At 47.9% G+C, this 17,556-nt stretch overlaps 1 protein-coding gene across 3 annotated transcripts in view; it reads right to left on the reverse strand.

The window, feature by feature from the left end:
• The window catches only part of CHUK (component of inhibitor of nuclear factor kappa B kinase complex), a 496,520-nt gene that overhangs the window by 212,637 nt on the left and 266,327 nt on the right, over positions 1 to 17,556 (reverse strand). The gene's annotated exons all lie outside the window — the stretch shown is intronic.

Raw genomic sequence — 17,556 nt, forward strand, 5'->3', positions numbered from 1 at the left:
TCTCAGATGCTGCTGGAACACATCAGCTTCAACATTTCTATAGCAGCTGCGGCCAGATATTACAGATTCCACATTATTCTCAGGTAACAGCCAATCAGACTAAGCGCCAGATGTCGCACCACATCTGATCACATATGGATAGCTTAGCCAAAAGATAAGCCATCAATAAAAATAATAATAATAATAATAAAAAAAACAAAAAAAAAAAAGTAGTGGCCAATCTTTTTAACAAGACATTATAAACTGTATAAAAAAAAGGAGAAGAACGAAAACCAAGGATATAGTGAAATATAAATTGATTTTTATTAAATATTTTAATATGCAAAAAGTGATGATTGGTACAAAAAAGATATAATGAATAAAAAAATTAGAGGATCAGGTACAGAGACAATAGTGGCTATGTTTCATGGTAACCTGCATTAGATGAACAGGAAAGCAAAAGTAGAGCCCCCCTCCCAGGCTGTGTGACCACTGGAAAAATGTAAACAACTATATGTGAATATATTTCAGAAGATATAATATTAGATGTCAAAAATGTCCTCTTGTTATAAAGAGGAGAAATATATCTCTCCCGTTATGGGTCGGTGTACAAAATGGATGGAAAATTTGTCATAATTGTGATATCTCAAAAGTTTTTTATTTTGTTTTATTTCTTTTTTGTACCAATCACTTTTTGCATATTAAAATATTTAATAAAAATCAATTTATATTTCACTATATCCTTGGCTTTTGTTCTTCTTGTTCTTTTTTTTTTATAAAATGCTTATTGAAGACCATACCCACTACTACGTAGTGGTACCCCGGTGTTCATTCCATAGTATTTTAGCCTATTTTCCATTCTGTTTAACATTATAAGCTGTGCCTCTTAAAGCGCACCAATCACCAGGATTTTCCTATATAACCTAAAGCACTGGCACTGGTACTGGCACTATCATGCTGATTCTATACATACCTTTACTTGTCAGCTAGGATGTACAAATTTTGAAGCACAAGCAAGTAAAGTTTGTGAAATGTAAAGTTTGATTGTCAGCAGCTGCCGATCAGCTAATAGCTGGGAAGGGTTTTCATAGTGATTTCCGCCCCTCTACCGGTTGTTCCTCCCCCTATCTTTTATTTATGCTAATTCTATTATAGAAGTGTTTTATTAATGGTTGTGGCTAGAAGGACCTTGCTGATGTCATACCCATGTGACCACAAGGGGCAGGGCCTCAGGCAACATAACTGATACCAGGAAGCAACATTATTTTTCTGCAGGCTGAGGCCCCGCCCTTTCTGGTCACATGGGTATGACATCAGCACAGGTTCTTCTACACACTTTGATTTAGCCACAACCATTAGTAAAACGCTTCTATAATGGAATTAGCATAAATAAAAGATAGGGAGAGGAACAACAGGCAGGAGGGCAGGAATCACAATCAAAACCCACCCCAGCTATTAGTTGATCGGCAGCTGCAGCCAATGAAAAAGCTGTACATTTTACAAACTCTACTTGCTTGTGTTTTCAAAAACTATACATCCTAGTTGACAACTAAAGGTATGTAGAGAATCAGCCTGACAGTGCCAGTTTAGGACTGTCTTTAGGTTATATAGGAAAATCCTGGTGATTGGTGCACTTTAAGAAACAATTCAGATATTTGTTCATTCGGAACAGTGGAAATCCAAGACTTGGAACCTCATAGGCTTCTCCAGGTCAGATAATTCTATTCAGCAAGGTATTCAATTATGAACTGCCATTAGAGGCACCATGCGTACATTCACAAGAATCAAAATACAAGATCAAACATAGTATTTACTCAGTTATACTCAGTTTAACCCAATAACAGACATACTATACCCTAGTTGGTTACCAAACTACTTTATATTGATGACCAATCCCTAGATATATTCAAATGAATAGAGGTGGACGGATGTGCAGTGGTCACTACATAATTTACGGAGATGTACTGTTCAGTTGCAAAACTTCTACCATCCAGCCACCATTGGCACTGAAATAGGTGATTAGTGTAGCTGCCGAATGTTGGAACCTCACAGATCAGATACTGGGAACCTAATCCATGGGATAGATAAAATATAAGAAGTGGAGCAACAATTTAAGAGAAAATTACCCATTATCAAATTTCACATGACATTGCTCTTTTTGTACACTCCCTTTTCTACAAGTATTATCTTATTTAGTTTATTAATTTGCTATTAGATGGAGAATCATACTGAATCTAATAGACACCTGTAAGTTTCCTAAGATTATAGAGGATACAGGAAATTCCTACGCTGATCTGATGTTCATTAGACCAGTCATCTACAATATATACTAAGGGGTTTGGTTGAAGTATAAAAACATACACTCTATAGATAAAGGATAGGGTTTCTTTCAAAGATGGGCTGAAGCTGGAGTACTCCCATAGCATGTGGATGAGAAAGGTATTAGATGAAAAAATAAAGGGATGCATGCGTGTTCCAATGGGTCTTACAATTAAAATGTTGTAAGATGGCTGACTAACATGTAGTCGATGAGAGGTATATATTGCAGAGATGGTTATCCTCTGTGATGTAAGCCCGGACACAAGCTCTAGAATACCTAATACTAAGTTATTAGGGCACGTCAGAGCTAGTTTTTTTTTTTTTTACAACCCCACTACTAGGAGTGGTGCAACAACTGAAATGGAGACTAGTAGCCTGACGGGTGGTGTGTGTGCGTGTGTGTGTGTGTGTGTGTGTGTGTGTGTGTGTGTGTGTAGGTTGGAACCCATCCTGTGGAATATCTTGATGTGAAATCTTGTGAGGGCGAACCCCGCAGATAAATATACAGGCTTTTTACTTTGTTTATTACTCTGTGTGGAAAAAGGCTGTTTTTGTTTCTATTTTACTGGAGTGGTTTAGAAGGATGGAATAAACCTACTGGGCTTAAATGGAAATTGTTCCTGTTTTGCCTCAAACCCGCAATTGAGTGAATCAGAACTTTACATTTGGTGCTAGAAGTGCGGGCAAGATTCCCAGGGAGCAAGTGTGATTGCTGTGGAAAAACTGCCTGTCCTGGGTAATGGCGGCCATAAGTATGGAAGTACACTGGGACAAAATGGAGAAGCTAATCAAGCAGCTGCTGCAGGCCAACATACAGCAACAGCAAGCTCAGCGACAGCAACAATAAGCTTTGCAGCAGCAATAGAAAACAAATACTGCTGATTCAAGAGGTCCAGTGGCAGCAACAGACAGCAACATCAAGTGCAGCAGCAGCAACAGCAGGTGCTTCAGCACTAGGTAGATCTTCTAGAAGAGGCAGTCCGTGGCATTGCGACCACTCCACCCCCAAACCAAGGTGATGACTCCCACGTCAGGTAGGCAGTAACATGCTTAGCGCTGGCTCCTTGCTCTCCTAGCTACAGTACACGTCGGGTTAATTAACCCGACGTGTACAGAGAGCAGGGAGCCGCGCACACTGCTTAGCGCTGGCTCCCTGCACTCCTAGCTACAGTACACATCGGGTTAATTACCTGATGTGTACTGCAGCTACATGTGCAGAGAGCAGGGAGCCGGCACTGGCAGCAAGCGCGGTGGAGGCTGGTAACGAAGGTAAATATCAGGTAACCAGGGAAAGGTCTTCCCTTGGTTACCCAATGTTTATCTTGGTTACAGCATACCGCAGCTGCCAGATGCCGGCTCCTGCTCCCTGCTCGCTTCATTTCGTCGCTCTCTCGCTGTCACACACAGCGATGTGTGCGTCACAGCGGGAGAGCGCCTTTGAAGAAACGAACCAGGGCTGTGTGTAACGAGCAGCGATCTCACAGCAGGGGCCAGATCGCTGCTCAGTGTCACACACAGCGAGATCGCTAATTAGGTCACTGTTGCGTCACCAAAACCGCGACGTAACAGCGATTTCGGTAGCGATCTCGCTATGTGTGAAGCACCCCTTAGCCTGCCACAATTCTGTAGGGTGCTGAGCCCACTCTGAAAGACGTGCTTGCAGCTATAGCTCAAAATGGCTCCATGATGACATCCCTCAGCTCCTGGATGGGCCAAATTATGGAGGAGTTATCAGGTGTGAAACAGAGCCTCCAAAAAGTGAATGACCGCATGACTGTGTCAGAGGGGAGAATCAGTGATTTAGAGGACAAAATGCCCCAGGTTTCCCGTGACTCCCACAGGCATGATCAGCAACTGGCATTTCTACTTAACAAGACAGATGATTTAGAAAATAGATTGAGGAGAAACAATGTGCCGCTGATAGGGGTTCCAGAAAAAATGGAAGGCACAAATCCGTCAGAATTCTTTGAGAGATGGCAACAAAAAGGATTTGGCGCAGAGGCCCTTTCCCCCCTGTATGCAGTGGAGAGAGCCCACAGAGTGCCCACCAGACCCCTGCCTCCCGAAGCTCCTCCAAGACCTGTCCTGGTGAAACTACTACATTATAGAGACCGGGATGCGATCCTAAGAGCGGCTAGAAACAAAGGGTCCATAACGGTGCACGGCCACAAGATATCCTTCTTTCCTGATTATTCAGTTGAAATTTCAAAAAGAAGAGCTCAATTCACAAATGTGAAACGACGCCTGAGAAATGCACAAGTCTCGTACTCCATGCTGTACCCAGCGAGGCTCAGGGTGGCTGCACTTCTAGAGACATTCTTTTTTGAAAATCCTAAAGACGCTCTCAGATGGCTCGACATGAATAAGCAACGGCTCAGGCAATGTCCATAACGTTGATATGTAACCCTTTAAGGACTTTATGGATGATGAATACTCGACTTTCTGCTGCGATTACATAGGATTGGCCCAGTGGATAAAATTATTATGATACCCATTGATTGGTTCCAGCAGAACTCCCTAGAAGAGGAGGAGTTTAGGTTTCCTTTCTTTCCCTTTTTCACTTCCAGAGACTGTTTTTGTTTTTCTCACTTTCCTGCATCTTTCATTGTTCTCAGGCATTTTTTTTCCTTGCCTTAAACCATTTTGGGAAGCGGGAATTTTGTCTCTCTTATTTCGGCTTCAGGATGGACTGGTGCCTCAGTTTCAACGTATATGTTGTGGGACAACTGTTAGATGCGGGGGGGGGGGGGGATGTTTCTGCAGCTTTAATGATGCTTTTATATTTATGTCTGCTAATGGTTCTCATGTGGTTCAGGAAGGTGGAGGAGGGTTGGAACTCTTTGCCGGGTGTGACTGCCTGCACTACATACGCATACCACCTGGATGGCGGGTAGGATTAACATTCTTTCTTGGAATGTCCGTGGCTTGGGGGACCCCACAAAAAGGATAGCAGTAATGGAACAGGTCAAATCGCACTTTCCAGCAATCATCTGCCTACAGGAGACACATCTGCAGGACGACAAAATAGCATATATGAATCGCTCATGGGTGGACCATTGTTTCCACTCAACCTACACAGCTCATTCCAGAGGTGTCAGTATCTTAGTACACAGAGGAATCCCATTTGAGATCATTTCATCCACAGTAGATCAGGAAGGTAGATTCATTTGCGTGCATTGTAAAATATTTAACAAGAAGCTCCTTCTGATAACAGTTTATATACCGCCTCCATATAATAATACCGTTATGAACAAAATTGCGGAAATGATTAGCAAGACCCCCAATGTACAGGTGGTGTGCACGGGGGGTTTAAACAACATCATTCACCCATATTGGAACAAACACAATGCGGGTACTCACTTAGAACACTATCCTAACTCCAAATTTGGGGACACTGTGGCTGAACTGGCACTTTCAGGTCTGTGGCGAATCAGATACCCTGGAATCAAGCGATTCTCGTGCTACTCCAAAACACACAACCCTCTGTCCAGAATAGACCTGATCTTGGGCTCGGAGAGTATACTACCAATGGTGGAAAACACAGAATACCTTCCTAGAGGTTTATCAGACCAATCCCCACTGTTGACACAACTTAATATTTTACTCGGGCTTGATCGTACCCGTAGCTTGTGGTCCTTTAATCCTTTTTGGCTACAGAGTATAGATGTGGGCCCGGTTGAACTAGCCCTTGAATACTATTTTCAGGACAACTGTACTGGGGAGATGTCGCTTAACACTGTTTGGGATGCCATGAAGGGCTGTCTGAGGGGGTCACTGATACAGGGGTCAGTAGATCTAAAATTAAGTCGGCACAATTTGAAATTTTTCTTAAAGAACGGGTCTAGATGACAGAACAGAAGTACCTTCTGTCAGGGGATACACGGGACATACTGGAATGAAGGGAGGCACAAGAAGCATATGATTCTCACATTAAGGAACAGGCCACTAACAAAAGACTTTTTTCATAACAGATTCTTTAAAGAGGGCGAAAAAGCGGGTCATTTATTAGTGGTGATTGCTAAAGCACAAAAAGGGAACACATTTGTGGGGGTGCTAAGGGACAAAACCGGGACCATAGTCAATCAACCTGACCAAATTTTGGCTACCTTCTCTGAATTCTACGAACAACTTTACAGTACTAAACTGCAATATGATAGGGAAAAGATAGCTTCTTACCTGAAAGACATCCCCTTGCCCTCACTTTCAGATGAGGACAGGGTATACCTAAACAGTCCACTCACACTGGAAGAGTTGCATTTAGCAGTGTCCTCCATGCCCAATAATAAGTCACCGGGTTCAGATGGGATCCCCACAGAGATTTACAAAACGTTCGGAGACATCCTGCTCCCCCAGCTGATGTTGACCTTCCAGCTAGCAGCCAAAAATGGCTCCTTGCCCCAATCGATGCGAAAAGCAGTGATAGTTGTCATACCTAAACGTGGCAAGGATCCCCTCATCCCTGACTCATAGACCTATCTCTCTGTTACCTACAGATATCAAAATAATAGCTAAAGTACTAGCTTCCAGACTTAATAAGGTTATACTTTCACTAATCCATTCGGACCAGTCGGGGTTCATGCCTTCCAGATCAACGGCAGTGAATATACGACGGTTACACCTCAACCTACAATTGCCAGTTGATAACTCAGGGGATAGAGTAATTTGCTCCCTAGACGCCGCTAAGGCATTTGACTATTGAGTGGGAGTTTCTCTGGGCAGTACTTGACAGATTTGGACTGGGGAGGGATTTTATTTCCTGGATAAGACTTCTATATAATAACCCTACTGCTAGGATCAAAGGTAATGGATGCCTTACTTCTCCTTTCCACCTAGATAGGGGCACACGCCAGGGATGCCCGCTATCCCCCTTACTATTTGCTCTGGCCATTGAGCCTATGGCGGCAACGGTTAGATCCAATCCAGACATAACAGGGTTCAGGAGGGGTGGTCAGGAGGAAAAAATAGCGTTGTACGCAGATGATGCACTCCTTTTTCTGGCCAATGCAACATCATCACTGCCAAGGGCAATGGGGGTTATACAAGAATTTGGGAAGTACTCAGGTCTATTAATCAACTGGGAAAAGTCTGTATTACTTCCGGTGGATGGAACCACAAACTCACCTAATTATGTAGACTCGGGCCTACAGGTTGTTGCCCAGTTTAACTATTTGGGGATAATGGTCACCACTCGTGTTTAGGATTATGAGAGTCTCAACCTAACCCCTATTCTGTCAAAATTTAAGAATAAGAAGAAAGTCTGGTCTCGCCTGCCCTTCTCAGCAGTTAGGTGCACTAACCTGATCAAAATGATCTGGATGCCCCAACTACTATACAAGCTACACAACTCTCCACAATGGATCCCACAAAAATGTTTCCATAAGGTAAACGCATTATTTCGGGAATTGAACTGGGGCGGAGAGATGCCGCGCATTAGGCTCGAGACCCTGCAGAGGGATAAAAGTAGTGGAGGTCTGGCGGTACCCAATCCATGGGTTTACTATCTTGCGGCTCAGCTTCAGCACATTCGGGGATGGGAGGACCCTGAAGGGGGGGGCACAGTATACGATTCTACAACAATATTTTCACTCCACTATTCTATACGAGGTTCTAGAGGCAGGAGGCTTCGGAGCTGGTGCTAATAGTTGCCCAACCCTACTACTAATTCAAAAACTTTGGGATAAAACTAAAAAACTACAAGACATTCAGGCAATCTCACAATATACCTCTATATGGAGAACTCCATGGTTACCTAACTTGCATCGTTTAGAGGGGTTTGGGAGCTGGGCTTTGAGAGGGATAAATAGATTCACACATATTGTGGAGGGGGGCCAACTCAGAGGCTTCCCTCAGTTGCAAGCGGAGTTTGGGATCCAGAATTCGGAGTTTTATAAGTACTTGCAACTGAGACATGCCTATCAGGAAGAAATCTCTATTACAGGTAGAGCATTGGAGCAGAACAAAGTCATGCAACGCATAGCAACCTCTAGAGGCACAGCGGGAGTGATATCTCGTTTATATTGGGATCTATTATATCTGGTGCACCGGAATTGTCCAGTAAACGCCAAAGAAAAATGGGAACGAGCTATAGGACCCTACTGAGGACAACCAATGGGTAGAAATTTTAGAAAGAATTCCTAGTCTATCATTGGGGGAGGCATACAGACTGTTAAACCTGTACGTTATTCACCAAGTATATCGCACACCTAGATTCCTGTTTGATATTGGAGTTAGAACTGACCCCTTCTGCCCACGTTGCAAAATATGTTCCGCAGATCTATTACATATGATGTGGTCGAGTCCTGATATTGAACATTACTGGAGAGAGGTGACAGAAATGAAGGGAATTTTGTTTACTTACCGTAAATTCCTTTTCTTTTAGCTCCAATTGGGAGACCCAGACAATTGGGTGTATAGCTACTGCCTCCGGAGGCCACACAAAGTATTACACTTAAAAGTGTAATCCCCTCCCCTCTGCTATACACCCTCCCGTGCATCACGGGCTCCTCAGTTTTGGTGCAAAAGCAGGAAGGAGGAACTTATAAATTGGTCTAAGGTAAATTCAATACGAAGGATGTTCGGAGAACTGAAACCATGACCAAGAACAATTCAATCTGAACAACATGTGAACACAAAGAAATAACAGCCCGAAGGGAACAGGGGCGGGTGCTGGGTCTCCCAATTGGAGCTAGAAGAAAAGGAATTTACGGTAAGTAAACAAAATTCCCTTCTTCTTTGTCGCTCCATTGGGAGACCCAGACAATTGGGACGTCCAAAAGCAGTCCCTGGGTGGGTAAAAGAATACCTCGGTAAAAGAGCCGTAAAACGGCTCCTTCCTACAGGTGGGCAACCGCCGCCTGAAGGACTCGCCTACCTAAGCTGGCATCTGCCGAGCGTAGGTATGCACTAGATAGTGCTCCGTGAAAGCGTGCAGACTCAACCAGGTAGTCGCCTGACACACCTGCTGAACCGTAGCCTGGTGCAGCAACGCCCAGGACGCACCCACGGCTCTGAGAGAATGGGCCTTCAGCCTTGAAGGAACCGGAAGCCCAGCAGAACGGTAGGCTTCAAGAATTGGTTCCTTGATCCACCGAGCCAAGTTGACTTGGGAGCTTGCGACCCTTTACGCTGGTCAGCGACAAGGACAAAGAGCGCATCCGAGCGGCGCAGGGGCGCCGTACGAGAAATGTAGAGTCTGAGTGCTCTCACCAGACCTAACAAGAGCAAATCCTTTTCACGTTGGTGAACCGGATGAGACAAAAAGAAGGTAAGAAGATATCCTGATTGAGATGAACAGAGGATACCACCTTCGGGAGAAATTCCAGAACCGAACGCAGAACCAGCTTGTCCTGGTGAAACACCAGGAAGGGGGACTTTGCATGACAGCGCTGCTATGTCAGACACTCTGCGGAGTAACGTGACTGCCACTAGGAAGACCACCCTCTGCGAAAGGCGTGAAAGATAATATCCCTCATTGGCTCGAAGGGTGGTTTCTGAAGAGCCGGTATCACCCTGTTCCGATCCCAGGGTTCTAGCCGACGCTTGTAAGGAGGGACTATGTGGCAAACCCCCTGCAGGAACGTGCGTACCTGAGGGAGTTTGGCTAGACGCTTTTGAAAAAAAACACAGAAAGCGCCGAAACTTGTCCCTTAAGGGAACCGAGAGACAACCCCTTTTCCATTCCGGATTGAAGGAAGGACAGAAAGTGGGCAAGGCGAATGGCCAGAGTAAAACTCTGATCAGAGCACCAGGATAAGAAGATCTTCCACGTCCTGCGGTAGATCTTGGCGGACGTTGGTTTCCTGGCCTGTCTCATAGTGGCAATGACCTCTTGAGATAACCCTGAAGACGCTAGGATCCAGGACTCAAGGCTACGCAGTAAGGTTGAGGGCCGCAGAATTCAGATGGAAAAACGGCCCTTGAGACAAAAAGTCTGGCCGGTCTGGTAGTGTCCACGGTTGGCCTACCGTGAGATGCCACAGATCCGGGTACCACGACCTCCTCGGCCAGTCTGGAGCGACGAGGATGGCGCGGTGGCAGTCGGATCTGATCCTGCGTAACACTCTGGGCAGCAGTGCCAGAGGAGGAATACGTGAGGCAGTGGAAACTGCGACCAATCCTGAACTAATGCGTCTGCCGCCAGAGCTCTGTGATCTTGAGAACGTGCCATGAATGCCGGGACCTTGTTGATGTGCCGGGACGCCAATAGGTCGACGTCCGGCTTCCCCCAGCGGCAACAAATCTCTTGAAACACGTCCGGTCGAAGAGACCATTCCCCTGCGTCCATGCCCTGGCGACTGAGAAAGTCTGCTTCCCAGTTTTCTACGCCCGGGATGTGAACTGCGGAGATGGTGGAGGCTGTGGCTTCCACCCACAGCAGAATCCGCCGGACTTGCTGGAAGGCTTGCCGACTGCTTGTGCCGCCTTGGTGATTGATGTATGTCACCGCCGTGGCGTTGTCCGACTGAATTCGGATCTGCCTGCCTTCCAGCCATGGCTGGAACGCTTTTAGGGCTAGAACACTGCCCTTATCTCCAGAACATTGATCTGGAGGGAGGACTCTGCTGAGTCCATGTACCCTGAGCTCTGTGGCGGAGGAAGACCCCCTGACAGACTCGCGTCCGCCGTGACCACAGCCCAGGATGTGGGCAGGAAGGATTTTTCCTACGACAAGAGTGGGAAGAAGCCACCACTGAAGGGAGGCCATGGCTGCCCGAGAAGGAGCAACGTTCTTGTCGAGGGACGTCGATTTGCTGTCCCATTTGCGGAGAAAGTCCCATTAAAGTGGGCGCAGATGAATCTGCGCAAACGGAGCTGTCTCTATTGCTGCCACCAACTTCTCTAGGAAGTGTATGAGGCGCCTCAAAGGGTGTGACTGGGCTCGAAGGAACGATTGCACCCCTGTCTGTAGTGAACGCTGTTTGTCCAGCGGAAGCTTCACTATCGCTGAGAGAGTATGAAACTCCATGCCGAGATATGTCAGTGATTGGGCCGGTGTCAATTTTGACTTTAGGAAAAATTGATGAACCACCCGAATCTCTGGAGAGTCTCTAGAGCAATGTTCAGGCTGTGTTGGCATGCCACCCGAGAGGGGGCCTTGACCAGCAGATTGCCTGAGAGAGTAGGACCGCTACCACCGTTGTCATGACCTTGGTGAAGGCCCGTAGGGCTGTCACCAGGCCGAAAGTTAGTGCCACGAACTGAAGGTGTTCGTTCCCTATGGCGAAGCGCAGGAAGCGCTGATATTCTGGTACAATCGGCACGTGGAGATAAGCATCCCTGATGTCGATTGATGCTAGGAAGCCTCCTTGGGCCATCAAGGCGATGGCAAGCGGAGAGATTCCATCCGGAACCGTCATGTTCTCTGTCCGTTGAGCCGTGTGATGTCCAGAACGGGGCGGAGTGATCCGTCCTATCTGGTACCACGAACAAGCTGGAGTAAAAGCCGTGACTACCTTCTTGAAGGGGAACGAGAATCGCAACTCCTCCTGCCTTCGGAGTGTTCACCGACTGGAAACGTGCATCGGCTCGCTCGGGGGACGGAGATGCTGTGAAGCAACGAGTCGGAGGACGAGAACTGAGCTCTATCCTGTGACCGTAAGACAGAATGTCTCCTACATCGGTCTTGGACATGTGGGGACCACTCCCCTGACCTGGACCGCCATGCAGAAAAGGTTCTCTGTGCACGGCGGAGGATGAAAATACCACCGCCTGAGACGTCAAAGACGCTAATTGCGGAGCACAGGATGACCGCATTGATCTGAGACAGAGCAGCTGAGATAGCCTGGAGTGTCCACCCCTGCAAAGGCTGGGGCAACGGACGCGCCTATGGCTTCATAGATGGATCCCATTAGGAGTTCTATCTGTCTGTCCGTGGCATTCTTGAGCGTGGACCCGCCAGCCACTGCTACTACTGATCTAGCCGCCAGTCCGAGACTGGAGGGCACCTTATGACACTGAGCCGAAACCTTAACAACGTCAGAGGGGAAGGGACAACGTGTGTTATAAGGCGTTCACTAAAACGCTTGTCTGGGAAGGTGTGCTTCTGGACAGAATCTGTGAAGCCTTGAGAGCCACGTCCGGACAGAGTCCTGGGTTGCGACCTCCGCCCCATCCTCTAGAGGGTCCTCAAGCTGAGACCCTTGAAGAAGTCGGGGAAGATTCCAAGCAAGGCTGCTTAGCCGGACTGGGACTGCGGTTCGTGCTGGAGTTTACCACTTAATAACTAGAGGCCACCCCAGGAACACGCTTCGTCGCAGACCGAACGAGGCCTGGGGCGATCCCGCAGTGCCCGGGGCCTGTGTAAGGGGCCGGTCTGGACTGCAAACTCCTAGTCTCTAAGCCGACCATTTGTCCATAGCCTGAGACATGGATAGTGAAAATGACCCAGAGAGTTTCTCAGCAAAGCTGTAACTCTGTCCCTGCCGCCTGGACCGGGAACGCCGGCGAAGCTCAACCAGTGCCCCCGTCACAGGCTGAGCGAATATGTTCACAGTGATCACTGAGGATACATATGTACAGCCGAACTGTGAAACTGCATACAAACATTATATTGAAACGTGAGGGAGGCGGAGGACAGCCAAGTGTGCTCCAGCCGTCACTGCTAGCCTCTGACTGACCGTCCCGCCCTTCTCCCTGACTGGCAGTGCCAGGGGCGGGAGTTTAAGGCGCTAGGCCGCAAAAGCCGGGAGCTAAAGTTACAGACCGCGGTCGGCGCGGTAGTCGCCAAGTCTGGGGCGAAGCTGCTCTCTGCACCGTCCCCAAGGGGACACTGAGTACCTGGAGGGGATCAGTTCCGTAGCGTGATTAGTGAGGGGGCGGAGGACAGCGAAGTGCTCCGGCCCTCACTGTCTGCGTCAGCCCGACTGTCCCGCCCTTCCCCCTGACTGGCAGGTCCGGGGGTGGTATAATGATTGAACAGTGCCCGGGGCTGGACTGTAAGGCTTCTCCAGGAGTAGCCAAAAATCAACAGTGCGACCATACAAACAAGCATATATATATATATATATATATATATGTACACTTCGGCACTCAGTGGGGCCAGCAACTCAGGTGCTGCTTACCGACCGCTTACAGCGGCTGTGTGATCACCAGAATCCGTGCCCGGGCCTCCCTGATGTTGTCTCTCCTCTCCAGCGTCAGAAGTGCTGACAGGAATGGCTGCCGGCGTTCTGTGGGGAGGAGGGGGCCGTGGGCGTGCCCTAGAAAGTGCGGGAATCTGGTGCCCCACTGTGCTGAGTGAGGGGGGAGGAGGATACAGAGTATGCTCCAGCCCTCAGTGCTGCCGTCCTGTGCAGCGTCCCGCCCTTCCCCTGACTGGCAGGCCCGGGGGGCGGGAATAAGCGAAACTAGGCCGCAAAAGCCGGGGACTAAAATTATAAGCGCGGCCGGCAAATAAGCACGGCCGGCGCGGTAGTCCCCGGCGCACTAACACACCCAGCAGTGCTGCAGTGTGTATGGCACAAGCGCTCCATGCGCGGTCCCCACGGGGACACAGAGTACCTCACAGTAGCAGGGCCTTGTCCCTGACGATACCCAGCTCCTATCCAGCAGATTCCCATGGGCTGCGGAGGGAGCACGGTCCCAGTGCCTGGAGACCGATTCGGATCCCACTTCACCCAGAGCCCATAAGGGATGGGGAAGGAAAACAGCATGTGGCTCCTGCCTGTGTACCCGCAATGGGTACCTCAACATTAACAACACCACCGACCAGAGTGGGGTGAGAAGGGAGCATGCTGGGGGCCCTGTTATGGGCCCTCTTTTCTTCCATCCGACCTAGTCAGCAGCTGCTGCTGACTAAGATGTGGAGCTATGCGTGGATGCCAGCCTCCTTCGCACAAAGCATAAAAACTGAGGAGCCCGTGATGCACGGGAGGGTGTATAGCAGAGGGGAGGGGATTACACTTTTAAGTGTAATACTTTGTGTGGCCTCCGGAGGCAGTAGCTATACACCCAATTGTCTGGGTCTCCCAATGGAGCGACAAAGAAAAATCGATAGAGTATATACGATAGGGACGAGCTTAACTCCCTTTGTATGTATTCTGGGATACGTGGAGGATTTACCTTTGGAGGAGGAGGGCAAAGTGGCCGTATCTAGACTTCTATATATTGCCAGGAAACTAATCGCTAAACACTGGATCTTGGACCACAGTCCTACAATATCTGAATATGTTAAAAAAGTTAATTGGGTGATAAATGTGGAGAAAAGTATATACCTGAAAAGAAATGCCGTAATCAAATGCCAAACAAAGCAAAGACTCAAAGAAAAATAAAAGTCTAATTGGATTAATTGATAAATGTAATAATGGCACTTAAGAACTTTTGTCTAGGAATGTGTGGAGCTGCAGATTTGACATTATCTCTCCTTTCTACAAGACTGTTTAATGTTTGTTGGGGAGGGGAGGGTTGGGAGGGGGGGGATAGAGGCTGGGTGGCCTCCAATGTTTATTTGGTTGTAACTTGTAAAACTTTAATAAAAACATTTAATTAAAAAAAAAGGATAAATGAGGGGGATGATATGCACTTTTAGCTGTTTTTGAAAGGGTCGCATAGGGGGAGAAGCTGCCACAGGAGCAGTGGGCGGAGGTGCTGGCGCCATATTTAGCCTCGGAGCCACAAAAAACTTATTAGGAGTTAGCTTACAGGATGCAAAGAAGTATGCCTAGCTGAAAACAGATATTGGCTCCCCTGGGAGTGACTTTGGCTGTCCGGGCACAATGAGTGCATCACCTGGCTTATTACGGTGACAAACCGCATAGCTCCCAAATCTTTGATCTGCTGCATCTTGTCCAGAAGTGATTGCAGGCGCAGTCCTTCACCGCACCAGAGCACTTCATTATAGATAAATGTATTCAATCCCTCCCAAAACCGATCTAGACCTGTGTTTCTCAGAGAGATCAATCCTCGGATTGCGGACAACCTGGTTGGCCTAGTGGAAAGGTACCAAGTGGTCGAGAAGTCTTTAGGGAAATCATCTGTCATCGCATCCACTTATTGGGGTACCCAAAAGGAGGCTAACTCTCAAAAGGATGGTACTAGAGCCACAAGTGAGGGGCGTTCACAAAATCCAAAAGGGCGGGTGAGGGTTTGCCGAAGTCCGCAGCTAGGGACAAACTTTGTTGGCGGTGTCCCTTTACCACTGAGCCAATGGACTGCAGCATAGACTGGCGCTCTTCGTATTACGTCTATCCGGCCTGCAGTATGGACTGTCAACCAAGCTAGGGTTCACAGGCATATCCCAATAGGATAAATGGTGTACTAGTGATGGGACTCTGACTCAGGGTGTTTAAGTGACCCTGGTAATAGCCACACTCGCACACTGGTTGATAGCTGGAAAATGGTAGGCGTTTGCTATATTCACAGGGACGCCAAGGACTATTGTCAATGTAACAATCAAAATGAACTGCGGCATTGAGTCTAATGAGGTCTGACAAGTAAAGGACCTGTTACACGCAGTGTTAATAAGGAGGGAGTTTGCTATTTTAGCCACAAGTCCCAGAATAATGTAATTATCCAGGTTCTTTGGTAAGGGCATATGTGCTTTTAAAGAAACCGTGTGGCAGTCGGGGGTAGAGGAGTTCCCCTTCCATATCCTGATGGGTGCCAAGATGAGGCAGTGACCCATGAGGCTGACTTACCAGAGTTGGGGGTCTAGGAGGGGAATTTTGGGAGTGTTTCACTTAAGGTACCGTCACACTAAGCAACATCGCCAGCAACAACCTGGCCCCTGCTGTGAGGTCGTTGGTTGTTGCTGAATGTATGGGACCATTTTTTAGTTGTTGCTCTCCAGCTGTGAAGCACACATCGCTGTGTGTGACAGCGACAGAGCAACAACTGAATGTGCAGTGAGCAGGGAGCTGGCTTCTGCAGACGCTGGTAACCAATGTAAATATCGGGTAACCAAGAAGCCCTTCCTTGGTTACCCGATATTTACCTTCGTTACCAGCGTCCGCCGCTCTCACGCTGTCAGTGCCGCCTCCCTGCTCCCTGCACACATAGCCAGACTACACATCGGGTAATTAACCCGTTGTGTACTCTGGCTAAGAGTGCAGGGAGCCAGCGCTAAGCGGTGTGCGCTGGTAACCAAGGTAAATATCGGGTTGGTTACCCGATATTTACCTTAGTTACCAAGCGCAGTATCGCTTCCACACATCGCTGCTGGCTGGGGGCTGGTCACTGGTTGCTGGTGAGATCTGCCTGTGTGATAGCTCACCAGCAACCCGTGTAGCGACGTTCCAGCGATCCCTGCCAGGTTAGGTTGCTGGTGGGATCGCTGGAGCGTCGCTTAGTGTGAAGGTACCTTAAGAGACTTAACACTAAAAGCGAAGTTGGATAATGTAAACAGGGTAGCTCAAGAGCCAGGGGCCATCACTATGTACCATTTCTCAATAAATAAGGATTTACTATACTGAGCGACAAAGCTTTTAGAGGAAACAATAGAGCAGCTGTTGGTACCAGGGCTATATAAACGTAGGTGTTGGGCATGGCCCACTTGCATGACTTGGGTGGTCATCCAAATATAGACAAAACCCAAGAGCAGATCCTTCAGAGATTCTACTAGCCCGGGTATCACCAGAAAATATTAAACTATTTTAAGTCCTGTCTCACCTGTCAACGAACCGCCAAACCGCCCACTTCCATAGTCCCTGCAGATATATTTATACATACTTTTTACTTTCTATTTGTGACTTGTTTGCCGAAAACCGCGGTTTTTACTTCTATTTTACTGAAGCGGTTTATGAGGATGGAATAAGCCTGCTAGACAAATTAAATCTGTTCCTGTGTTTGCCTCAAAGCAGCAACCGAGTGAGTCTGAACTTTACAATGTGTACATGTTATGTCACCATCAGAGTCAGCTCCAGCGACTTCTGCTCCAATCGCCAGGCGACGCCGTGTTCCTGCCGTGGATGGTGCTGGTGATGGGAGAGGAGTCGATGCCAGCGGCACCAGTGGGCGCAGGCTCCGATCATCCACTGGGCTGGGTTATCTTGGGATCTGCAGTACCACTGGCTGACTGTGGGTGGCGTGTGTCTTCCAGCTGAAGTTGCCAGCGTTCAGCTACAGCCAATGGGAAGACAACACACCCTTCTTAGCTCCCCTCCTGACTGCTCACCTCTGCCAGAGATAGTTCTGATTTCCTGGCTCCTGGTCTGCCCTATTCTGTTTTGTGATTCCTATGTGCTGACTTCTGCGTGTTTTCTGACTACCTTTCTGCCTGCTGTTTTTGTACCTCGCTGCCCCGATCCGGATTTGACCTCTGCT

Source organism: Anomaloglossus baeobatrachus, chromosome 5, assembly GCF_048569485.1.
Source record: "Anomaloglossus baeobatrachus isolate aAnoBae1 chromosome 5, aAnoBae1.hap1, whole genome shotgun sequence".
NCBI lineage: Eukaryota > Metazoa > Chordata > Amphibia > Anura > Aromobatidae > Anomaloglossus > Anomaloglossus baeobatrachus.